At 50.5% G+C, this 26,519-nt stretch overlaps 1 protein-coding gene across 7 annotated transcripts in view; it reads right to left on the reverse strand.

Annotated features, from left to right (window-relative positions):
- The window catches only part of MIER1 (MIER1 transcriptional regulator), an 846,254-nt gene that overhangs the window by 740,669 nt on the left and 79,066 nt on the right, over positions 1-26,519 (reverse strand). The window lies entirely within an intron of this gene.

Genomic DNA, 26,519 nt, shown 5'->3' on the forward strand with positions numbered 1-26,519 from the left:
CAGTGTACTAGGACACTACAAATATTCAGAGTATCAGTCACAACAAAAACTTTAAAAAAAAGAAAAAAACCTTGATGTTTATTCTGCTGCCCGGTCGTTTTGGCTACTGCTCTAGCTTCTCAGCTTTTTCAGTTTGGTCTTTTGCTCCACAACAAAAAGTAACTTCTCAACGCGTACCGTCAAACTAATACCTTCCTCCCCAATTATAAAAATTCCCCCTGCGTTTATTGTAATCTATTCATTTGGCCCTCTATACCTATCCTGGCTTGCTAAATGTCTATTCACTGCCCACATCGCACCCTGCAGTCTCAGGCGCCGTTTAATCGGATAGTTCCACGCCGCCTGTGATGCACGTTGTTTTCACCCATTGTTCTCCCCACCACGGGAACATGCGAGCCACTGATAGCAAGAATATAGCCACAATACAGAACTTTAGGACAATTTTCAAAAAGTCTCTCCATTCAGAATATGAACAGCAATTCCCACCCCCTAATCCCAAACCTTGCAACAAAACGTAACAATAAATCATGTATAACGTACTGCCAATCGGATTTCCCAAATCCATGTTTACACTTTGTTCTCCATCTCTAGATGGACCACATTCTGCTCAGTAATCACGAACAATTATTGCAAAGCAACAGTTCAAAGATTGCCCTGATCACTTTTGTATTGCTTATGTAAAGCATGCCCAGTCGAAGCACGCGCACTTCAATAAAAACAATATATCCAGTAAAAACAAAAATCACAACGGCAATGAGAAGTACATTCAGTACTGTGAATGGTGTTGATTTTTAGCAAAGTTAAGCATGGCTGGTTGACCTTTCAGGACGCTATTGTGCTTTACCGTTAATGTACTTTTCCATCCACCTCACAACGATGATGGTTTCATGCATTTCCATCCTTGCTAGGACACAGGTATAAAAGGAACAGTGTTTTTTCAGAATTATCGCACGGGTTAAAAATCCCCAATTAACGGGCAATTAAGGTAAATTCATAAATGGGGGTCAATGTGATTACTATAAATTCTAATTTCCATCATGTCGATCTTTCTTCCACTTCAGAAACAAGCACTGAAAACTAAGCACTTATTGTTATGAGACAGGTGTGGCACAAATATTTGCACCATTTACCGAATATTTCCATCATATGTTTGCACCATTTTCCATGTATTGGCATCATATTCACAGGTACTCAAATAATTTGGCACACTCTTACACCCATGTACTCCGATCGCATGTTAGGGTTAGTAATCACATGCCTCTGCACCCTCACTATTGACAAATTAATCACACTATTAGGCAGAAAAGCGGGTGCAGTGTCCTGCCTTAAGAGGTCCTTCCTCCCACTGAACATGTTCTAGTGCGTTTCGTGACAGTTGGTGAACAATCTGTGCTGACTGACGGCCACGCCATCTGAATGCCTAAGCAATCAAAGCAGCGTATTCAAGAGCAGCCAGCAAGCTACAGGATTCTACGGTTATCCTTAAATGGATAGTCTTTTGGCATCCTGCCCACTCAATGGGCATAGTGCCTGAAGGACAGATAATAGTGACTGCGCCTCAATGTTAGACTGCATAGCTGTCTTATGTCGATGGATTTTAGCAAGACCAACATAATAGGTCAACCCTTCATAGACCAAGTCTGTAGCCGCCAGCGAAAATATGATGTAGGGGAGGATGACCCCAGTACATGTGAAAAGCAGCTGAAGAATGCTGTGACGTCCAGTATTTTCAAAGGCTGGAAAAGGCCAAGCAGCGTAAAGAACCCATCTTGTTCTGCTGCGACTGCTGTGACCAGACAAATTATTCCACAATTAGTGTCAAATGGCGACTCTGGAAGCTAAACTAACATGGGAAGATAGATTAATTGAAAGGCACAAATGGTTTCTGTTGGATGCAGTTGCCGGCATATAGGATTTTGGGCAGTGACAGAACTGCTAAGGAGAACATTTGTGTTTTCTTTTCAATGGACATACAAAATCAAAGATCCAAAACACATTATGACTCAACTGGCTGCATATGTAACTTCTATCTTATAATGCCATAGTGACTGATCAGCTCTGGGAAGCATTATCAGGAGCAGGGTGAGAGCCGTTGTGATCACCGTGCAGAGTGGCAGTCACTGTCGGAGGAGCCCCGCCGAGTCTTGCCCCGTTCTCGACATTAGCGGGAGCCATTGCTCGACAGCAGGCGACATTACGAAAATACAGAGCAGGAGCCCCAAGTCTGGTCAGCGGTCTCCCCCAGCCATTTGGAAAGTATATACACTGGGTCTTTTCTTGGGCGGGTGCCATGCCATGCCCCCTTCACTCGAGAAAGGGGCATATAAAAAAATAACAGCCGAACTGGTAAATGAGGCATATACAAAGTAGAATGTGCCGCAAGCTGCACAATGCCCATTTTAAGGTGCCATTGAGGCTGAAATCATACACAGTGTGGCGCCCGATTGATCATCTGGAGCGGGTGTGCAGGACAGCGAGAGCATTCCTGGAGGGGAGTGCATAGACTTGATCCTGGAGGTCTCCCGTTGGTGACACCTCCAAGTCTCACCTGCTGTTATATTTCACTAAGGTACCATAAGCTGCATAAGCCAGCAATCCCGATCACAGCCGGAACAATTTCATGCTTTGGGACTCGCCCCCCCCCCCCACCCCCTCTTCGCGGAGAATACCACGACAGAATGAGCAAACGGAGCACAGTCGGTTCAAGCTCTACTTTTGAGCTTCTTCTCATGGCAAATAGAACACGAGGGAGGACTCTGAACCAGAGACTAACACGTAACCGCCGCCCGGCATCTCCTCAGGGGCATTGCAGGATACAATCTCATCTTCAGATGGGCATCCAATCTCTTAATAACAAGCTTGACACATTAACATGCAAGGTTGACCACATGCAGGTCAGGCTAAACAAGCATGGCGATGGGCTGGATGAGGCCGAAACTCATGTGTCCACTGTTGAAGATGAAGCCTCATCACCCTCAAGAGAAATGGCCCAAATGAAAAAAGCAATCTAAGAGCTAACCAAGAAACAAGAGGACTTGGGGTCCAGATCCCGTCAGAACCATCTGTAGAGGTCCCGGAATAATCAGACTCTGGCTCGATGGAGCTACTAGTGGTGGCTATCCTTCGGGATGTTCTGGACCAGGACAGCTTTTCAACAGCATTCGTGTTGGGGCGGGCTCACTTGATACCAGGAGGGAAAACAGTTGATACTGGGCAATGCCTCGACCGATAATTGCTAGACTTCTCAATTACAGGGATAGGGACTCTATTCTAAGTCGATCCAGTAAACGAGGTAACCTTATATACAAAAGGAGACCTGGTGCATCTTTTTCTGAATTTCTCCAAAAAAATCCAGGAAAACATTCTTGGATCGTAAGAGACGCGGAGCATAAGGTCTCAAATATGCAATTTTGTTTCCTGCAACACTTCGTCGAATATGATGGAAGGATGTTGTTTTTTCAGACCCCTGAGGAGGCGTGTGATTTTCTCGACTCCTGGTCTACTAGCTCCAAGTCTCTGAAGAGAAAGAACAGGCTGAAGTATGCTCCTCCTATAAGCCTATTTCCCTCATAAATATTGATAATAAGATATTAGCAAACATTCTAGCATCTAGATTGAATCCCTTAATGACCAAATGTGTTGTGGCAGATCAAACTGGCTGTATTCTTGGGCGGTCTACTTCCTACGGACTGCGTAGGGTGTCCGGCTGCCTCTCGGCAGTAGACCAAAAGCGGCCCATGGTAGCTGCAGAGAAGGCATACGACTCTGGAGTGATCATTCCTTTTTACATTTTTGAAATTAATGGGGGCAGGGGAGGCATTTATATCCCGGGTATCCCTGTTCTATACTTCCCTGGTGGTGCAGCTACGTATTAATGGGAAACTCAATGGACTGGTTGCATTGGGCAGGGGGACAAAACCGGGCTGCCCTGTGTTTGGTTTGGCTAGCGAGTCCCTAAACAAACTGATAAGGGTATGGCACATCCAGAGGGGAATCCAGTTCACCCATAAACTGGCGATTTCACTATATGTGGATGACATGGTATTATACGTTGCAGGCCATGCTGTTAACCTAGCACCTATAGTTCCAGATGTTCGAGTTTGTGAGCTTCTCAGGTTTAAAAATGAATCCCATCCAATTGGTCCTGTTCCCATTAAATGACGGGATGCAGGAGTATCAGGAGGGCCAGGGATTTCAGTGGCGCTTGAACAGCACCCGTTATTTGGGTATAGAGCCGTCACGGTCCCCTACAACCCTTTTCCCCAAAAATTCTTCGGATTGCGGGAAAAGACCAGGGAGGAGATAGGAAAGGTGGGAAGTGATGGAAAGGTGGGAAGTGATGGAAAGGTGGAAACATCTACCGCTTTCCCTTCTTAGAAGGATTTCTCTTGTCAAAATGATACTTTGAGACAGATTTCTTTACGTATTTCCGAATGTCCCAATGGCGATACCGCGTTCATACTTTAAAGTCTTTCCTCTTACCCAGACGAAGCCCCTTCCGCCTGCTCCCCAGCACCGTACATCGAAAAGCACTACCACCTTGCTGCGAATTGCTGGGGGTTAAGGATCCCGACTTATGTTTGACATTTATTTTCCTGTGGCGAACAACCTTCCTGTGGGTCTGTAAATTGCACAATTCGATCATGCCAGCGTGTCTTTGGACTGGTGTGGCATGGCCAGCATGTTGCGCTATGTGCACTACCCACTTGGATTCTACATCAACTGCTTCATTCTTGCCTGCTGCTTCCCTGCCTGCAGGCCCTCCAAGACGGCTGTTCCGTCATGTGAAAAAAAAGTTTTTCCTGTTGTGGACCAGCTCCTGCCCCATTCCCATTGGTTGCCTTGGCCCCTTAAGCCAATGGCTGCGACCGGCAGGCTGGAGCCGGCCACACCATCTAAGGCCCACAATGAAGGCCCGATCTGCCCCTGTCCGCAACAGTACGCTTCTCCCCGTGATGGTTGAGTGTGTGTCACCCCCCTGCTCCCTGTGATGGCTATGTGTGCCCTCCCACCCCTGTGATGACTGTGTGTGTCCTACCACCGTGATGGCTGTTTGCATCCCCTGTCGCCCTTGATGGTTGTTAGCCGTGCCCCACACCCCCTTGCCCCCCCGGGATGGTTGTGTGCCCCCTGTCTCCTTTTCCCCCTCCCCCAAGATGGTTGTGCGTGTCCCCTGCCCCCATGTTGGTTGTGTGTGCCCCCACCCCCCTTATCCCCCATGATGGATATGTGTGACCCCCTCCCCCCCTTGATGATTGTGTGTGCCCCTCCTGCCCCTGTGATGGTTGTACCCCACTTCCCCCCCATGATGGGTATGTGTGCCCCTGTGAAGGCTGTGTGTTCCCCTCCCGGCCCCTTGTGATGGTTGTTGTGCCCCCACCCCCCTCTTGTCCGTTGTGACGGTGTATATTCCCCACCCTCCTCTGGTCCCCTGTGATGGCGTTTTGTGTCCCCCTCACCCATTTCTGATTTCCTGTGATGGTTAGGGTGTCCCCCCCCCCACCTCCCCGTCACTGTACCCTAGCACTTCACTTTTCAGACAGATCACCAGACCTGTATGATAGCTGCCTGTTTGGTCTCTCCGCCCCCTCTTTTGTTTCTTCTCCTACCTCTCCCCAGCACTATTCTGAATGTCATGAGGCCTAGTATGTTAGTAGCTTGTTTTGTTCCTCTCCTTCCTCCTTACTCTTTCGCCCCCCCCCCCTCCGGTTTCATTCCGGCACTACCTCAATTGCCGTTGGGCATTGTAATGTAGCTGCCAGTCGGTCTCATTCCCTTGCCCTCCCCTCCCTTTCATTGTCCAATAGCACTTGCTCTATCATTTGGCTTGTGACCTGTGTGATGACCTCGTCGTCGTCGTCCTCCCTCCCTCCCTCCCTTACTCCAACCCCTCCCTGCTCTTTTTAAATTCAGTCACTACATCAATTGGCATCAGGCATAGTAATGTAGCCGGTTGTCGGTCTCGTTCTCTCTCCCACCCTCCTCCTGTCTTCATTGTCCCTGCACTTGCACCATCTGAAATGTCGCCAGGCTGATTCTGAATGTATCAAGGACTTGTAAGAATGTCACTGTATTCTCCCATGTTCCGTCCCTGCCTTGAAGCGCTTTGAAACACATTGTGTATAGGCGCTATACAAATAAACCAAGAAGTCAATTTCATTATGTCCTGGTTTATTTAGGTAGGTAACCAACCCAGGGTGGGCTGGGATGAAGTGATCGCTCCCATGGAAAGAGGTGGGGTGGCCCTCCCCGACTTGGCGTCATTTTATGATGTGGCACAAGCGGTCTTCTTATCACACTAGTTTGCTCCCAACCCTGATAGATCGTATCTACAAATTGAAAGGGACTTTGTGTCACTGGCGCTCTTTAGGGCAGTAATACGCAGGGCGGAATGCAGCTGAGTTGCCACAGTCAGTGGCAGTCACCCTTTGCTGCGCAGTGTTTCTGCTACCCTGTTTGTTTTAAGGGAGTGGCCACCAGAGCATTCAAAATCCCTGGAAAGCTGTGCAGCAGCTGCAGAGTTGCAGCTGAGTTGCCGCAGTCAGTGGTAGTCCGCAGACGTCCGCCACCTAGATACCATGCAAAATATGCAAACGGACCCTCAAGTAGAAGCGGGCACGTGGCTTCAGAGCCACCGGACAAGAAGTGAAGACAGCGGCTTAGAACGCTAAAGCCCCCTTAAGCCCTTCAATTTCAGAGGTCGCTGCACCAAAGAAACAAAGCCTGCACCTAACAAGGTGTGGTAGGACCATTTGTTTTTTTCCTCGTTCAACTCTCACAGCTACGTTCGAGGAAGTATTTGTCAAGACCAGTGAAGAAAATACTGAAAACATGGAGCCCATAACTCTCATGGACAGTGAAACAGCTCAATCACAACAACGTGCAAATTCACCACAAGCTACACAAGACACAATTACTAACCCTCCACCCTCAAATGAGGTACATGCTTTCTGGACTGAACCCCACAGTGAAGCTAATCCAGAAGCAAACTCGCTAAACGATACAACAGTACCAACGTACACCACCTTTAAGCCAACAAACGTCCTAACTGAGAATCAACCAGAACAGCGACCTCCTCACCTTAAGCCAGATGACGCCACTGGTTCCTCTGCCCTCGGGCCGCTGGAGCTCCCGGTCTGACGCCTATTGATGAGGCGATGGGTGTGGGCTCCGTGGTGGACGGGTTGGAGAATGTGGGGCCTCCTGGGCTGGCGAGCGCGCCATTGGGTTTCTTCGCTTGGGCTGGCGTAGGGGCCACCCTCGGTGTTGGGCTGACCGGAGCCTGGGGCTCCCGTTCAATACAGGCAGACTGAGCCTGCGACAGAAGCCCCGCTGGTTATCCTTGCTCGGACTCCGACCAGAAAGCACAACCAACAGACGCCCTTGGGGCGGAGTCAGATCTCCCGACATGTGTGGGGACTGTCGAGAACTGTGCCACCGCATCAGAGGAAGCCTTGAGTAAGATGTTTGATTCCAGTAACTCTCCGAGAGAAAACCAAAGCAGAGATTTAGGAAAAGTCATCAATTGTCAACAATCCCCACCGAGGACTACCATATAAATCCATCCTATGAAGGCAGGGGCGGATGGAACCCAAAACACCACATAGAAAAATTGATCTCTTTTCCATAATGACCACCTTAACAATACCACTGGCCCCTTTTACCAAGCTTTATAAAGCCTTAACACACACTTTAAAGGACCAACCCACAATCATTGCATACACTCAAAACTTCCTGGAAGTCTACATAACAGCAAAAGCAGCGTCCAGGCCAATTCCTTCGACCTCAAACGTTCAAACGCAAACAAATATGATTTTTTTTTTTAATTCTTTTTATTGAATTCTTTCAACAAACATAACATTCCCCATAACTACCCCCTGTGATGGCTATGTGTGCCCCCCAGTGCTGCCTCGGGTTTTCTGTTGCTACCTGTGACCTCAGAGTCTCTCCGGGGTCACTGCAAATCTAGGAGTCTTAGGTGTTGCGGACGCCATCCGATCCTGAAATCATCCCTGAGAGGTCAATACTTCTCCCTATTCTCCTGCAAAGTTGTGTATTGCATTGTTCATTGCGTATGTGGCCCATTCCATTGCCACCATCTTCCACACTTTGCGCAACCAGTCTTGGAACGTCGGTATGTCAGAGCTTTTCCATCTCTGGGCATTAATTGTCATTCGAGCTATAGTGAGCATCACCCCCCCACTTCATCCATCCTCATTGAGGGGTGAGGGCAGGAGCCCGCCCCAGCCCAGCAGAGGATCCAACCCAGCAGAGGATCCAGGCTCAGAGCATGCTGCACAGAGCAGGGTCTGCCTGACCCTGTCCCCATACGGTGCCTGACTCGCCCATGCCGGGCGCTGTGCGGCGCGAAATCGAGGCTGAACCTCGTTTTCATCACGTAGATCTGCCGGCAGACGGAATCGCCGGCCAGTCCGAAGGCCATACAAAGGCCTGTTCCTGCACCTGTTCGGAGCACTGTGGGCCTGGGCCACAGATGCTGCCCCTTAGTTCAGGCAAGTGAAGGCTCCGGAACACTCGCTACCCCGTCTGCAGAACTATCCTGGGCCTCCGTTATATGCTTTATCGACTAACGAGGCGTCACTGATGAGCCAATGCTTTCAAGCATCCATATACCCACCTGGCCATGTGAGTAAACCAGCACTCTGCTATACCCAACACTTTATGCCCATTGTGCCAGTGTATTAGATGGATGGTCATCCAGTTCGTACAACACAGTCTTGACAACCACACTGTCTTAAGTGCTATAGCACCCCCACGGGGACTCTGAATTTAGGCGTTCTAACTATAGATTGCAGCCTACCCGGCCTTGGTTGCTAAAACGCACAATATATCACTCAATCTTCTACACCCTTTCCTTTTTGCTGCCTCGCTCTGCACTCGCCCATTCACTCCGGTGGCAAGTGCTGGTCTATCTATAGAGCCCAATACCTGTTTGGTTCATGAATGCTAACTGACCTCATTTGTCTGTGTTGTGCTTTATGGTCACTAGCAGACCACGTTTAGACTGTGTTGTGCCTTATGGTCACTAGCAGACCACATTTAGACTGTTGTGCCTTACGGTCACTGCTTTAGTCACTGCAGCTGCCCAACCATTATATGACAATTGTATTCAGAACTAGTCCTCTGCACACACTGCTCACGGCTGCACACCTCTCTCAAACCATACTGTGATGCAATGCAGATACACACAGACCACTAGAATTGTGTCGTACCCTATGGTCGCTAACAGACCACCAGAACTGAGTTGTGCCCTATGGTCGCTAACAGACCCTCTGATGTGACAATTCCTGACATTGACTAGAATGCATACACCTAGGAGCCCCCTGATGTATGCATTTTAGTCAATGTCAGGAATTGTCACATCTCGGTGCCCCTGTTGTATGCTCCAACCTCACAACTAGTTGTATCCAATCTAGATACTATAGTGCACAGGCTGTACCTGACCGATTCTACCCGACTCTAACCAGCCACCATCTATCTTAGTCTGGCCTGCTCCCCACCAGCGCCACTAGACTCCACCGCTATCCACAGACCATGATCTTCTGGCTCGCCCTAACCATGTTCCCTTTCTGCTTAATACAGGACAATGTACCTTGTAGCAACAATAGCTACATAGCCCACCAGGACGGCCTGGGTAAACTAGGGTGCCCCAGACACCTCCCCATTCCTTGCCCCACTCCGTTCCTACCCTCCACACCCCCTTTCCCCTCCACTTACCACCACCCTCTCACATCCACATCCATCGTCATCCATGGCCTACCTACCAACAGCCACCACAGTCCCATTGCTAAGTCTAACCAAACCAAAATGACCACCAAACCTCCCACCCGCTTTAAGCCGCCCGGGCCAACCCCCCTCTCCCTTATTCCCAACATCACAGCCCGCAATGACAGTTTAGGCTCCAGGCTCCCCACCACAAATTCTAAACCTAACTCCAGACCTTACACCAAAACTAATACAAAGCACATTGCACCAAACAAGCCCACTCCCCCCCCACTAAAAGGCGCCCTACTCATCAGATCCCTGGCTGCCCACCCCACAGAAATTGCAGACATCATCCTTACCAATGACCTTGACTTCTTAGCCCCAACAGAAACTTGGCTTCATGAGGCGTCCGGACCCCATTTATCGCTAGCCATCCCAGACAAATACACTATCTTCAGAGCGGACAGACCAAACGCCAGAGGTGGAGGCGTAGCGATCATTTCCAAATCCGCCCTAGGCCTTAGACCAACCGACACAGTCGCATTCACAACCTGCGAGTTACTCACAACCAAACTACAAACCTCCCCCACAGCCACGATCACCATCCACCTCATATATAGACCCCCAGGGACCTTCGAAGAAGACATCACATCCCTCATCACCGAAATTTCCAAACCAACAGCACAAATCATGATCCTCGGGGACTTCAACCTCGGCTACCAAGACCCAAACGATGCACATGCTGCATCCCTAGCCAATGTCCTAACCGATCATGGTCTCACTCAACTCATTGTACTCCCCACCCACCAAAAAGGCAGAACCCTTGATTGGGTAGCAACCCACAATTGCAACACAACCTGCAAAGACCCCCAACCTCTGGCATGGACAGATCACCACATGATCCCCCTTGAGGTTAACACCAATCAGGTACTGCCCAATAAGCACCCCATGGCACCAGCATGCCCCACCAGGAATAAACGCAACATCACTGCTGAAGCCCTACTACCACTGGTCTTACCTACCCTCAATGCTCTCCCAGCTAACGCTGACTTAAACCTGCTGATCGACACCTTCAATGATTCCATGGCCAGAGCAATGGACACCGTTGCCCCCTTGAAAATACGCAAAGCTAAACCCAAAGCTCATCTGAACTCGTGGTACACCCCTGAGCTCAAACTACTCAGGAAAGAGAAAGCCAAGGCTCACCACACCTGGAAGACTAACCCCACTGCGGAAAACAAATCCAACCTCACTAACCTATCCTCACTTTACAAAAGCGAGATAATCCGGACCAAAAAAGATACATACAACACCAGGATCACTCAGGCAGGATCCTCCACTAAAGGATTATTCAAAATTCTGAAGGAACTAGAAAACCCTATTTCGCCCCGCGGAAACCTGCCTGAAAGACAAACCCTGGTGCACCAACATCCAGAACACCCTCAACAATAACATTTTAGGACTCCAAACTAAAATCGAAAACAAACGGCAACAACTCTTCAACAATAATGTCACCAACCTTAGCCTACCCACGCCTAACACTAGTGCAGGCTTTTCATTCAAAAAAGTCACCATCCCGGAAGTTCAAAAAATCATCACCTCCCTAAAACCCTCTAACTGTAAAGGAGACAGCTGCCCGGCTCAGATCATAAAAGATGCAGCCAGAGAGCTCTCCCCCTTCATCACCAAACTCATCAACCTATCCTTCACCAATAGCTCTATCCCCAGCAACTTAAAACAATCATGGGTTTTCCCTCTCGTGAAAAAAAAATCCCTCGACCCGGCCACACCCACAAACTACAGGCCCATCACCACAGTCCCCTTCCTACTGAAAATCCTGGACAGAGTCGCCTACATCCAAATTCAGGAATACCTAGAATCCAACCAATTGCTAGGAAAACGTCAATCTGGCTTCAGACCTCAAAACGGAACTGAAACCGCCCTTGTTGATCTCAAAAGCCAGATTGATGAAATTAAAGACAAAGGCAATGCCGCAATCCTACTCCTCCTAGACCTCTCAGCAGCCTTTGACCTGGTCAGCCATGAGGTCCTCTGTAATCACCTTGCCACCGCAGCCCACTTCTCCTCCGCTGCCATCACATGGATACAATCCTTCCTGGCAAACAGAACCATACAAGTCTTTTCCAATACAGCTGCAGCAGACCCCATCCCCATCACATGCGGGGTCCCACAAGGTTCCTGTGTATCCCCCACTTTGTACAACATATTTACAAAGCCTCTATTTGACCAACTGGACCATCTGGGTGTCACCTACACAAACTACGCAGATGACACCCAGATACTCCTCACTATCTCTGGTAATTACCAAGAAGACTCCGCCTGGATCAACAAAATATTCTCCATCATTCAGGCATGGATGGCCTCCCATGGTCTCTGCCTGAATGATGAGAAGACAGAGCTCCTAATCGTCGGCACTAACTAAACTTGACCCTAGCTATAACATCACCATCGATGGTCATTCCATTCCCATAGCCAAAAGTGTAAAAACCCTTGGCTTCCATCTAGATGCCAACACCAACCTTAGCAAACACCAATATGACTGCCTCAGCCGCTGCCTATACCGGCAAGCTCATTAGGGCCAGCAGACCCTTCCTATCACCCAACAGCTGCCTCACCCTTGCCAGGGCCCTAATACAATCCAAACTGGATTATTGTAACAGCCAGTACCTAGGCGCTAATCAATCCGTACTCAACAAATTGCAGGTAATACAAAATAACGCCTTGCGCGCAGCCCTCAACATTCCCAGACAAGAGCATATCTCTGCTACTAGGAAAGCCTGCAAATGGCTATCCATACGCCAAAAAATTGATCTAAAAACCATCTGCCTCACGTACAAAGCCCTCAATCACCTAGCACCACCTTATCTAGCTAATAAACTCACCCTGAAACCTGCCACCAGATTCACCAGATCCCCCAACACTCTTTGCCTACTAGTGCCCAGGTTCCACCTAAAAAGAGCTGGAGGGATAAGCTTCACAGTGCTTGCCCCCCAGCTCTGGAACTCCCTACCGATAACATCAAAACTGTCAAATCCTTCCAGATCATTAGGAAGCAGGTCATCAGCTGGCTGCTAAACAAAGAATAACACCACTAACTCTAGACCCGTGCGGATACTGGCTTAGACACTGTATTTATTCTGAAAACTGTATATTGTACATACTGCATATGTTCTGTTTATTGACCACTGTACATATATGTATATATTATAAACCTGTACGAAGTATGCAACACACAGATACTTCTCAACTCTGTAACCAAATTCTTAAGCGCCCTTCTACCTCTGGGTTTGGAGCGCCATACAAATAAAATAAACAAACAAACAAACAAACCCGCGCTCTTTCCCTGCCCCTCGGTTCTCCTGTCGTTTCTTCTGGCCGAAGGCCCAGTAAGGTCCATTCCGGGAACATGCTTCCCCCTGATCCAAACACTTGTTCTAGCGCTTGACAGATCTCCTTCCAGAACGGGTCTATTTTTGGGCACCTCCACCAAATATGTTCCGCTGTGCCCTCCTGCCTGCAACCTCTCCAGCAGATTCCACTTGTCTCAGGGTATATCCTGCGTAGGCGAGCTGGAGTATAGTGGCACCAATAGAGTATTTTTTCCAGGCGTCCTGAATTTGTGAGGCTCTTGCTAGTTTAGGGATTTTTCTCCAAAGTTTCTCCCATTCTCTCTTCTCTATCTCCCTGCCCAATATACGTTCCCATCTTCCCATATATGCCCACTGTGGCCTCGGGGTAGCTTCATCCAGAATCTTGTAAAGCTGCGAGATTAGCCCTTTCGAGCAATCGTTCATCATTAAGAATTTCTCAAAGGGGTCGAGGGGGGGGGTCGGTGATCTAGTGGCAGCCTCCTTATTCATGGGGTGCAGGAGCCAGTGGCGCAGTTGGGAATATCTCACTCTCACCCTCCCATTATGCAAAGTCCTTTTTGCAATCTACAAAGGTGCCAATTTCACCCCCTATAAACATATCTCGCATCCTCTGACAGCCCCCTTCCCGCCATTTTCTGAATGCCCCCCTCTCCAGCCCGGGAGTGAACTCTTTGTTGTTGAATATAGGTGTGAAAGGGGACAGATAAATTGAGATTTCCTTATGTTTGACCAGCCTGTCCCAGTTGTCCGCAAATAGTTTGGTGATGGAACTCTCATACAAGTGTCTTGGCCGTTGTTGCTTAGGTAGCCACAGGACCTCCCCAAATCATGCTTTGTGACCGCCCTCTCCATTTTAACCCAGTGTTTTTATTCCCCCTTAGGGAGCCATTCCCCAATTACCCTTAGCTGGGTTGCCTCATAGTATTGACGGAAGTTGGGTAGGGCTAGACCCCCTTCTTTCCTCTGAGCCATGAGTTGCTGCCTACTTACCCCTTCTCTTTTCCCCTCCCATATATGTTATAGCTTGGAGCTCCCTAAAGAAACTAGCTGGAACTGCTTGGGGAATAGCTTAAAATAGATAGAGCATCTTCGGCAGTGTGACCATTTTTATTGCCGCCAGCCTCCCAAGCCAGGAGATCCGAAGATTTCGCCACTTGTGGAGGTCCTTTTTGATACTTCTCATTAAGGTTGGGGAGGTAGCTTGCTGCATACCAGCCCGTAAGAGCCGGGGTAATTCTCACCCCCAAGTAGGTAATTCCTCCAGGTCGCCATGCAAAAGCCGTTGACCTTTTCAGCTCCTCCCTCTCCTCTTTCCCCAGCGTCAGTTCCATCAGCTCAGATGTTCACGTTTATGCGTAATCCCGACGCTTCCCCAAATTCCTCGAGTAATAGCCTGCTCTGCCTACTTGACTCTATGGGGTTGGTCAGGGCGAGCAACAGGTCGTCCGCGAAGGCCGCCACTTTATGTTTACCCCCAAATGGGATTCCCTGTATTCCCTCCGACTCCCAAATAGCTTGTAGTAGTGGTTCTAGATAGAATGCATAGGGTAGAGCCGATAGGGCACACCCCGGTTTTGTACCTCTTTGAAGGTGAAACTGTCTCGATGTTGTACCGTTCACTACCACCCTCGCTCGGGTAACCTCGTTTGCCTTAACCATCTGTAGAAAAGCCCCCCCCCCCCCCCCAGTCCCCAGTCCCATCTTTTCCATAGCCTTAAAAAGGAACGACCACTCCACCCGGTCGAACGCTTTTTCAGCGTCTAGAGCATGGGTGCACAACATACGGCCCGCGGGCCAGTTGCGGCCCGCCATGCCCTTTTGACCGGCCCGCGAGGCACAAAGACTTTCCTAATCTCCATTAGGAAAGTCTTTGTTGTCTTCCGGGCCGGTGAAAACACTGGCCCTCATTGGCTCAGCACACACACGCATCACGTCGCTCCTACGAGCCACGTAATGCGTGTGTGCTGCACCAATGGAGGGCCAGCACTACGGCTGGCATGGCCCATAAGGCTTGATGCCGGAAGGCATTTCAGCCTTGGACCATGTCAGCCGTAGTGCGATTCCAGCGACTTCCAGCTTGCCTGCCTGCCTGCCTGCCTGCCAGCACGTCTCCGGTCCGGTTTGTCCGTTTGTGTTTGTGTGTCGGGTTTGTTTTGCTTTATGTTTGTGTGTATGAATGTTTGTGTTTGAATGTATTTTGTGTATATGTTGAGATGCGGGGGTGGGGGGGTGTGTCGGATGTGTATGAATGTTTGTGTTTGAATGTATTTTGAGTGTATGTTGAGATGCGGGGGTGGGGGGGGTGTGTCGGATGTGTATGAATGTTTGTGTTTGAATGTATTTTGTGTATATGTTGAGGTGAGGGGATGTGTCGGATGTGTATGAATGTTTGTGTTTGAATGTATTTTGAGTGTATGTTGAGATGTGGGGGGTGTGTTGGATGTGTATGAATGTTTGTATTTGAATGTATTTTGTGTGTATGTTGAGATGTGGGGGTGTGTGAATGTTTGTATTTGAATGTATTTTGTGTGTATGTTGAGATGCGGGGGTCCGGGGGTGTCGGATGTGTATGAATGTTTTGATTTGAATGTTTTGTGTGTGCCGAGTTGGGGTGGGGGTTCGGGTCTGTATGGGTGCATGTTTGTGTGTGCAGAGTTGGGGGGGGTGGGGTGTTTTCGGGTCTGTATGGGTGCATGCTTGAGTGTGCTGAGTTGGGGGTGGGGGTTTGGAGTTGGAGGGGTGGGGGGTTCGGGTCTGTATGGGTGCATGTTTGTGTGTGTGCTGAGTTGAGGGGTGGGGGTTTGGGTCTGTATGGGTGCATGTTTGTGTGTGTGCTGAGTTGGGGTTGGGGGTTCGGGTCTGTATGGGTGCATGCTTGAGTGTGTGTGTGCTGGGTGGGGGGTTTGGGTCTGTATGGGTGCATGTTTGTGTGTGCTGGTGTGGGGGTGGGGGTTTGGAGTTGGGGGGTGGGGGGTTCGGGTCTGTATGGGTGCATGTTTGTGTGTGGGCTGGGGTGGGGGGTTCGGGTCTGTATGGGTGCATGTTTGTGTGTGTTGATTTGGGGGGTGGGGGTTCAGGTCTGTATGGGTGCATGCTTCAGTGTGTGTGTGCTGAGTTTGGGGTGGGGGGGTTCGGGTCTGTATGGGTGCATGTGTGTGTTGATTGGGGGTGGGGGTTCGGGTCTGTATGGGTGCATGCTTGAGTGTGTTTGGGGCATAGTGTTTGGTTGGGGGTGAGGGGGCCATGGAGCATAGTGTTTGGTTGGGGGTGAGGGGGCTACGGGGCATAGTGTTTGGTTGGGGTTGGGAGCCATGGGGCATAGTGTTTGGTGGTGAGGGGGCCATGGGGCATAGTGTTTGGTTGGCGGTGAGGGACAGGGGGCATAGTGTTTGGTTAGGGGGGTGAGAGGGCCATGGGGCATAGTGTTTGGTTGGGGGTGAGGGGGCCATGGGGCATAGTGTTTGGTTGGGGGTGAGGGGGCCATGGGGCATAGTGTTTGGTTGGGGGTAAGGGGGCCATGGGGCATAGTGTTTGGTTGGGGGCGAGGGGGCCATGGGGCCTAATGTTTGCTTGGGGGTGAGGGACAGGGGGCCTAGTGTTTGCTTGGGGGTGAGGGACAGGGGGCCTAGTGTTTGGTTGGGGGTGAGGGGCCCATGGGGCATAGTGTTTGGTTGGGGGTGGGGGCCATGGGGCATAGTGTTTGGTTGGGGATGGGAGCCATGGGGCATAGGGTTTGGTTGGGGATGGGAGCCATGGGGCATAGTGTTGCACTCCAAGAGTGAACTCAATAATAAAGCTAAAACAGGCACAGTTAGGAGATGTACATCCTTTGCTTTTTTGAGGAAACCTGACTCAACGAAGGCCATACTCCTCTTGGGTAACCCAAACAGCAAACTATAGCAGTCCAAAATAACGGAATGTCCAATCAAGGGTCAATAAAATATATATAATATAATTAAACAGACGATATACAATAACTAAATCGAAATAAATGATAGCAATGGAAAATGTGTAGTACAAAATGTAAGTTTGAAATGCAATAAAAATCGTTACCCCTCAAAAACATATCTTTTTCCATGTGTTTAATACAAATTGGGGGTTGAAAAAGCCTCCTGACATGTCCCGCCTATCGCCCCGCCCACTTTCACTTTTCGGCCCACTATAGCCCTCATGTAAGGTACTTTCGGCCCTCTGTCAAAATCAGTTGTGCACCCCTGGTCTAGAGATAATAGTGCTGCCGGGGTGTGAGTTTTTCTGCTTTTTCCACTAGGTGTGCCACGCTCCTTATATTATCCGCTGTCTGTCTTCCTTTTATAAATCCCGCATGGTCCTGGTGTATCAGGTCTGGGAGAACCCCCAATCCTATTGGCTAAGATTTTGGCGTAAATCTTAGCATCCACGTTAATAAGCGCCATTGGCCTATTGGTGTTGTAGGAGGTTTGTTTCGCTAATATGATTTCTTTTTTGTAGAGGGTGGCCAATTTCTTCAGGTTGTTTTTGTTGGTGTCTGAGGGATCTAAACTCGAGGTTTTTTCGCTTAGGCGTTTCTTTTGTCCGATGTCTTTCAGTAAGGATGTGAACCAGGTATTTAGGTGTTGGCGGGGTTTGCTCTTCCTAATTTTCAGTAGTGCGATTGAGCAAAAGGGGTTCGCCTGGATTCAGAGTTCGCGCAATGGTTAGGGATGCATGTGTAAGAAGATACAGTTGAGCAGGGGGTTCACCTAGGTTTAGAGTTTACGCTAAGCTAGAGGAGCATAATCTTTCCATCCAAACAGGGGTTCACCTAGATTCAGAATTCAAATTAGGGCAAAATGCATGTGCAAACAGGGTTCACCTTTTAAACAGCTCCTTGCAGCAATGTGAGTAACAATCTGACAGAATAAACAGCACAACAATGGTTGCAATGAAGGTTTGCCCAAAACACTGGTGAGCTGCTTACCCTAATATATGAGTATGCAAGAACAAGATGTTACAAGTGGGTCCCAGGAGGAGCAGGGGCTCTGGCACTTGGCACTTTCCGGCTCCTGACAGGCTCACAACAGGAGGAAGCCTTAGGCAGTGTGCCTTTGGTGGTGTGCCGGTTTAAGGGCTTGCTATTGGCCAGGAAATAGGGACTCCAGGCCAATCAGGATGCGGATCTGAGCCTGGTGTGTTTCCTCGAGTGGAATCTACTGACAAAGGTTGCGGGCGGCCATTTTTAAATGGCTATAGTCCTCGTGGTAGTCAATGGCTGCAATTGCACTCCGGAGTACTGGCGGCAAGCCTGGTGAAAAACGAGTGGCATTAAGCACAAATTGTGTGTGCTGGCGAATTGGCGCCTCCATCTATTTTATGCAAGCTCATCTTTTCCAGGAATTCCTCCTGGGCTTCGGCGTGCGATGTTTCTTGAATGTCTTCTGTTCGTGTGACCCTTTCGCCTGAGTCTGTGTTTAGGGCTGTAATTGTGTTTCTCGACGACGCTCCCCGGAGGAGGCGTGCCAGTAGGGAGTCTCTTGTTCCCTTTGGCGTAGATTTTTTGTCTCACAAACAGTAGTGCCCCTTCTGCTTTTTTAGTTCGTAATCCCCAATAGGCCCACCGCCCTCCTGTATTCCCTCTGATTGTGCCTGTTGGGGGTCTCTGCTACCTTGTTTCTCGCCCTCTCGACCTCTGCCACCAGCTGGGCCTCCAGGGCCAGCAGACGTTTGTGCTTTGGCTGCTATAGTTTCCCCCCCCGCCCCATTGTGGCTTTAAAATGCCTCCCACCTTGAGTCTTCTCCCGTGTCGCCTCTCATTATTGTCAGAGAACTCTCTCATCTTACTTCCATCTCCTCCCTTATTATGGGATCCCTCAGCAGGTACTCCGGGTATTTCCATCCCCATATCCCCCTTCTCTTCTCCCCCAATTCTAGCTGCATTGATAGTATTTTGTGGTCTGCTTTTCCATGGGGCCTACCTCTATCTCCTTAACTCTGCCCAGAGACCCAGATATAGTCTATTCTGGACTGTGTCCCGTGGACGTCAGAGAGGAAGGTGTAACCCTCCGCGTTCCCTTTCAATTCCCTTCAAACGTCCTTCAGACCCATGGTTGCCATTTTGTCCCTCAGCCCACTCGAGGCCACCGCCCCCACCCATGCTCCTGGCGCCCCCCCCCCCCGATCTATCTTTGATCCTATCCCAGGCTATGTTTAGGTCACCCATTATGATTATCTGGCCCCTTGCCCACTCTCCTAGTTTTCCTAAGATGCCACGCAGGAGGGAATCCTGTCCTGAATTGGGTGTGTAGATGTCCCCTATAGTATATATTGCGTCCGCGATTTTGCCTCTTACTATTATGAATCTGATCTCTTTGTCTCCAAGAGTCTCTGCCACCCTGAAGTTGACTGTGTTCCTGACGGCCAGCGCCGCCCCGCCCTATTTTGTGGGGCCTGATGTCTGAACACTTGGTCGAAGCCCCTTAGCTTAAGTCGGCTCTAATCTTTACGGAGCAGGTGTGTTTCTTGTAGCCCCAAAAAGTCTGGTTTTCCCCGTTTCGTGAATTGCTCCAGCTTATTCCTTTTCAGTGGGGAGTTGAGGCCCCCGGCGTTATGAGTTTCCCATTTGAACAGAGATTTGTCTCCTGCTCCTGCCGTTTGTGTCCCCCCCAGCTCTTTACTTCCATTGGTTGTCACTGTTCCAAGTTCCCGGTCGCATTTGCAGTGTCTGCTTTGCCCCTTGGGCAGCACCTGAAGGGTCCCCCTCACCCCCTAACTCCCACTCCTCCCTATCCCTGAAGACCTTAACACTAGGTCTTCCCGTCTCCCTCCTCCCCTCCCTAGGCTTCCTCACCCTTACTGATCCCATGACGTTTGCTCGTCTCGCCTCCTCTCCTCCTTGAAGATAAAATCTTTCCATCCACCACCCACTTATAATTGTCCACACCTCAGGTCAGTTCTCCTCGACCACAGCCTCCCCTTCCTTCCCAGTGGGCCCCAATGGTGCGGGTCTCCTTTTCCCCCTCTCCCACAACTGACCACTCCCACTGCCTGGGTCTCATCCCAACTCCCGCTTCCAGTGGTCTACTCAATCCGGCCGCACCCCGCTCCTGGTCCTGCCCCTGATCCAAATCGATTTGTAGGATGTCCGCCCCTTCTTGCATCGTGGTTATCAGCTTCTGTGCACCTGCCCACTCGAACAAGAGTCCGAATGGAAAGGTCCATTTGTACCTGATCCCTTTTTCCTTGAGTTTTGAGGTAATTGGGCTCCATTTAAGTAGGGTGCTGCTGGCGAGATCTTTATATAGTTCGATGCGTTGACCGTTAAATGATTTTGGCTCTGTCTGGCCGCCCTGAGAACTGCTTCTTTTTGGGCATACCTTGAAAATGCGGCCAACACATCTCGCGGCCTGGCTTTCAGATTCCTGTTGAGGTAGCCCACTCTGTGAACCCTGTCTAGCTATCTTGCCAGGAGAGGGCTCCCCCAGCAGCTCCGCGTAGATCCCTTGAACCGTCTCCTTCAAATCCTTGTCCTGTACAGTTTCCGGGAGAAACTTAAGTCTAATATTGATCCTTCGAGACCCGTTTTCTACGTCTACCATTCCGATTTCCAGGTTTCGCGTTGCCGTGTCCAGTCTCTCAATTGCCTCACTATTCTCCATCTTTTCACCTCCTGCAGGCCTCTTTCGACTAGATCCGTTATCTCTCCCAGCTGACCTACTTCCTGTTTGATTTCTGCCATTGCCCGATTTATCTCTGATCTCATTAGTTGGAATTGATACTGGAATGTTCTTCCCAATGACGTTTGGAGGGAGAGCATCTCCCCCCCCCCCCGCAGGTCTTGGCGTGAAATTTGTGCTGCCAAATCTGAGCTCTCGAGGTGCTCCTGTCCCGCCGTTCCCCTTTGTGTCGCCCTGCGATCTTCGGCCGCATCTTTGTTCGCCCGCATAGTTACAAGGGGGCCTGATGTGTGTGCCTGCAACAAACCGCTTTTGTTTGCCTTGCTCTTGTTTTTTGGCAGCCATGGTTATGGGACCATGTCAGGTATGACTGGCCAATGGTCTCTGCTCTGGACGCGGGGCTCCGGCCAGAGAGCCTCACTGACCCTGTAAGTGCTTCCCCTTGTACTGTCCCCCCCGGTTTGGGCTTAGAGAAAATGCTCTTGGTGTCTCCCGACGTGGCCGCTTCAGTGGCTAGTTGGGCTTCGTCCCCGGAGTAGATGAATCCGTGCGGGACTGGACAAATCTAGTGCGAAGTCTATCTGCCGTGTTCTGCAGGGCTCCATTTGTGACCGGGGAGGGCAGTTGACAATCTATTATGTACTGCCCGTTTCCCCAGCTCCGGGCTTGATCTTGTTTGGAGGTTGGTGCGGTGGCAACTGCCAGACCGTGCAGCGGGAGCGGTGGCCACCGATCATGCAGGGGGGGGGCCTCCCCTGCTCCCCTCGGGGTCCCCACTGGGCAGGGGGGGTGGCCGCCTGAAATACTCCTCGGTGCTGAAATTGCCAGGCCCCGCACCCGCTCTCCCGTTTTCCCTCCCAGCGGGACTTGCTGCCCCCTCCCCTTGAGTGGTCGTCTCCGACGCCTCCTTGAATCCGGCAGGGAGCCCGCTGCCGCGACGGATGTCCTCCTCTCTCCAGGGGGCCCGCTGTTAGGGAGAATTCTCTTGTAAGGCTAATTTCCCAAACCTAGTGAGTCCCCCCCAGCAGCTTTGCTGGATTGTTGGGGTTTGTTATTTTCTCCTGCTAAGAGTGAGACTCTTTCTCCCACTCTTAGTCATGATTTGAGGTATGTCTTTGACATTGTGTGCTTATGGGATATGGGGTCTTTTACTCCATAGGGTATCATCTGTTTTAGTATATGTGTTACACAGCACCCTCAGTGCAGTAACACAGGGGTGTCATTGTGACCCCGAAACATAGACTCCATACCCTGGGAGCGACTGTCTCCCAGGGCATGTAAAGTCATCATTGGCTTCACTAGTCCAAAATTGTGAACAGAACCAGTACAAACTACCATATTGTGGAAGTACTGGAAGGGGTTAATTAGATTGCTCCTGGGTCTGTTTCCAAGGGGGCACTGTCCAGTCCCCCCTTGTCGAGTTTCTGGCTGGTGGCAGTGGTTACCAAGCAAAATATTCCAAGAGAAAATGTCCTATGGGATTTTCCTCATTGGTTTTAAATGCACCACTTTTTGGTGCAATGTTAAAGATACCACCGGTTTATTGATTTAATATAAAATCACCGGTTGGGTCTTTTCGCCAGAACTCTATTCCAAAATGGCGGTTGTGTCTGTCTCTGTAACTCCAACCAAGGTCGGGCCCTTTGTTCCACTTTTTGGCGGGCTTCTCCACAGAAGCCCTCCAACTGGTGCCACTCTGTCTGGGTTCCACAGGATGTGTGGGTGGGGGGGGGAATTTGCACCCTGGACTGCGTTGCCTTAGCAACTCAAGTCGCACTCTGTTCCGATTGGCCCAGTGGTGAGCATGTTTGAGTGACAGCTAGGCTGTTGAATGGTGGTTTTTCTGCATAAAAGCAGGGCTTTGGGGACTGGAACTTCAGAAGTCGCCACAGGACCCAAGAAATCCGAAGAGGGGAGAAGCTGAGCCATCTGCAACAACGACACCAACGGTGGAGCCCTGCTGCAACGACCTCACCACTTCCCCCGACGACGAGAAGATCTTCTGCTGAAAGAGTCCTCTTCCTCTGAGCTGATGGGATCAACCAGTTCGCCATTCGCCTTCCAGGAGGTCTCTTGGTCGAATCGCCCATGCCATGCACCCCGGCGGCCGGATAGCCAAGCTTCACCACTGTGACCGCGAATAAAAGGAACGCACCTTTTTACCGAACAAACTCCGCGGCTGGTCTCTTCCCTGGGCAGTGCAACGACTCCAAGTTTCCTCCTCGACGAGATCTTCTCTTCCCCTGGTCGAAACAACGAACTGCACCCGCTGCCAGGAACAACTGCCACCGCTGGGGGGCGTGGCCAGGCAGCCATGGAATAGGCTGTGTTTCTTGGGAGCTCCGTGATCCAGCATACTGATCTTGTCTTAAGCATGCATTAAATAGCCTATTGAGGCTTGGAAACAGCACGAACTGCGTGTGATCACATCGGGCTGAGGGAGAGCGAGACAGAGCCCTGTTTGCGCCGAGAGAGTGGCGTCCCAGACACTTTGTATCCCGTGACCGTATGAGTAATGAATTCTAAAGATGGCAGCCTGAGGGCAAAGGACAGTCTGTCCTGGCGATTGCTAGCAACAACGGTACAGGATGAACATCAGCCCCTGAAAAGACCGGACGGCTGGTGAAGGAGCCTTGATGGCATGGGGCACCCACACCCGTTGATACATTTGTTGTGTTCCCAGCACAGAGAGAGAGATAGGAGCGCGGCGGTGGGCGTGCTTGGTGGAGGCATCGAGGTCCGGATGCGAGCTGCCACAAAGTGTCAAGGAGCGGGCAGCGCTGATGCTGTGAGAGGCCGGGAGCCTTCAGCCGCCGCAGTACAGGGGGGCAACTGGAAGCGGGCCCACGGGGTGCCCCTTGGAATGGGCACTCAGTCCAGGAGATCATTGTTTGAGGGACCCGTTGCGGTATGAAATGTATATGCGGCGCCGATGACCACTGAGACTGCATAACGCGGAGCGGGCCGCTCCGAGCGTCGAGAGCCGAAGGAGCGTGACTGGGGACTGCTGCACTGCCATTTAAAGGTGTATGAGCCAGCTGCAAACAGACTTACACATAAAGCAGACCGCACGGGAGGAAGCTGATTCATTAGGTCCCCCGCCCTGCGGGGAAGTGTCCCATCACAACTCTGTACAATACACGCACGCAGATGAGCTGACATGAAGAGAAACTGCAGGCATGCCACGGCTCATATCAGCCTAGCCCTGAGGTCCGGGGGAGGCAAGCAGGCACAACAAAGCAGTGCCACCGGCCTATGAACATACAGGACTGGACATATGAAGTGTGTCAGAACAAAAGAAAGATGGCGGACCAGCTTGACTAGAGGTAGTCAGAGATCCATACTTGTTGGTACAGGGCTGCTGCCAGACAGGGAGGTGCAGCGCAGTGGAAGCCAGGGACAGGATAGGCTGGACTCTCCACGACTTGGGTGAGACTGTGGGCACACCTAGGAAGACGTCGCCTGCCTATAGGAGATCGCCAAGACATCACGGTGTTGTGACTTCACCCGCAGGGCGGCCCAGGAGGCACAAAAGGGCGGCTTGCCCCTAGGAGTATCACTAACCACTGTGGCCGGAAAGAACCTATACACAGACCCCAGCAGTACGCAGGGTCCTGGAAAGTTGCACGGAAGGAGCATAAGTAGGTGCCCGTAATATGGCGCAAAAAGGGACTCAAGAGCAGAGTGAAGCAGCCAACCCTGGATATATTTACCAAAGCGCAGCAACCCACCACTCCCCCAGCGCAGTCTGGGATGAAAGTACAAGAGACTGAGGGTGTGGTGGGAGACCGCCAACAGATACTGGAAGCTATTACAGAACTGAAATCCTCATGGGGAGTGGTGATGGCCGAGCTCAGAGAAGCGCTGGAAAAGAAGATACACAGTGGGAATAGATGTTAACCTGCTGCGTCAGGATGTGAGCGCTGGCCGACCAAACTAGTAGCTTGGAGAGTGCTGTAAAGAAAAACGAGGAAGGACCTTAGCTCCACAAATGCAAAAGAGGTCCACGTGCTGAAGCAACAAGTGGCCAACTTGGAGAATCGGGCAGAGGAGGCTGAAGGGCAGGCCAGGCAAAACATACGGGTGGTGGGCCTGCCGGAAGGGGAAGAAGGAGCGGACCCCACGGACTACGTCGAGACCATGCTGCTTCAGGCAGTGGGAGCTGATAAACTTTCCCAGGGATTTGTGGTACTGCGAGGAGGCCACAACCAGGGGCGCCGCCTAGGGCTATCATCGCAAAAATGTTGAATTATAGAGACCGTGAAAAGATCTTGTATTTTTCCAAAAAGGTGGTACTGTAACAAGAGCGGCAGCAACGATCACAGCCTACCCGGATTATACAATGCGGGTGCAAAGGCAACGTTACAGCTACGTAGCTATATTAATATATCGGAGCCACAGGATACTTGCGCTTTATCCCTATTAGTAGAAGTCCTATGTGCGCCGATGGGACCGTGTGAGGAGATGTCGCCCTAAGTACGGGTAGTACCAAAAAAGGCCAGATGTGGGGGAGCCCGAGATCCAGGGATGGAGCTGGGCAACAGTTGGGAGGGGAGGGAAGGGGCGTTTCAGTGTGAGTGGGGGCGGGGAAGGGTGGGCGGAGGGATGGCGGATGTGGTTGGTGACATGTTAGTTAAGGGGAGTTTAAGTTGGGAAACGAGCCTACACAAGAGTTGAGTGGTTGTATTTGTATTTGGCCTGCACGCGTAGGGGGGGGGTTGCGGGGGGGGGGGACTCTGTCAAGCCATGGGGGACCTTACAATAATTACTTGGAACGTTAGGGGTCTTATCAGTTATCTAAAGAGGAATAAGGTGATGCTATATTTACGAAGGCAGAAAATAGATATTGCTTTGCTGCAAGAGACCCACCTGACGCGAGAGGAGTTGGAAATGATCAAGAGGAAATGGAAAGGGATGATGGTGGGTTTTCCATATTCGGCTTATGCCAGGGGCGTGATCATCTGGGTAGCGCCACACGTCCCGTTTCAGCTACTACAGACGCTGGTGGAGACAAGTGGGAGGATGGTTGTGGTGAAGGGATTGGTGGAAAACAGGGAAATAAGTGTGGTAAACACCTATGCCCCGAACCAAAATACTGCGGCATACTTTAAAACGCTATGCTGTAATCTGAGCATGTGTGCAGGGGGTGCAGTGATTTGGGGAGGGGACTTTAATTGTGTATTAAACACATTTAAAGATGGATAGGTCAGACGGGAAGCCGGATAAGCCTGTCCCATCGGCTAAGGCATTACAGACACTTTTGAATGATTTCGGGTTGGCGGATGTATGACGTGTGCACCATCTACAGGGAAGACAGTATTCGCATTACTCTGCCCCGCAGCAACTTCACACGAGGCTGGACTATGTCTTTCCCACTCCAGAGATACTGACTGAAATCACGAAAATTGAATATAAAGCAAGGGTCCTCTCGGACCACTCGCCCCTGGTCCTTCGCTGGCAATGTTGTCCCCCCGAGGGCGAGAATTCTGACGTGGCGCCTCAGGGCAGAGGCGCTCAGAGACCCCCTGTTTAGGGAGGACATGAGGGAAGAAATAGTTACTTTGAGACTAATAAGGGCAGTGTAGATTCAGCGGGCGCGTTGTGGGAGGCCTTTAAAGTTGTGATGAGGAGTGGCCATAGCGAAATTTAAGGATTGCAGGGAGGGATCCGAGCGGACATACAGGAAGCTGAAAGAGAATTGGAAGAGGCACTGAGGGGAGAGAACAATGACGACCAAGATAGTGATCCAATACTGAGACTGCAGCAAAAG

Source organism: Ambystoma mexicanum, chromosome 1q (assembly GCF_040938575.1).
Source record: "Ambystoma mexicanum isolate Mex_15411 chromosome 1q, UKY_AmexF1_1, whole genome shotgun sequence".
Taxonomy (NCBI): domain Eukaryota; kingdom Metazoa; phylum Chordata; class Amphibia; order Caudata; family Ambystomatidae; genus Ambystoma; species Ambystoma mexicanum.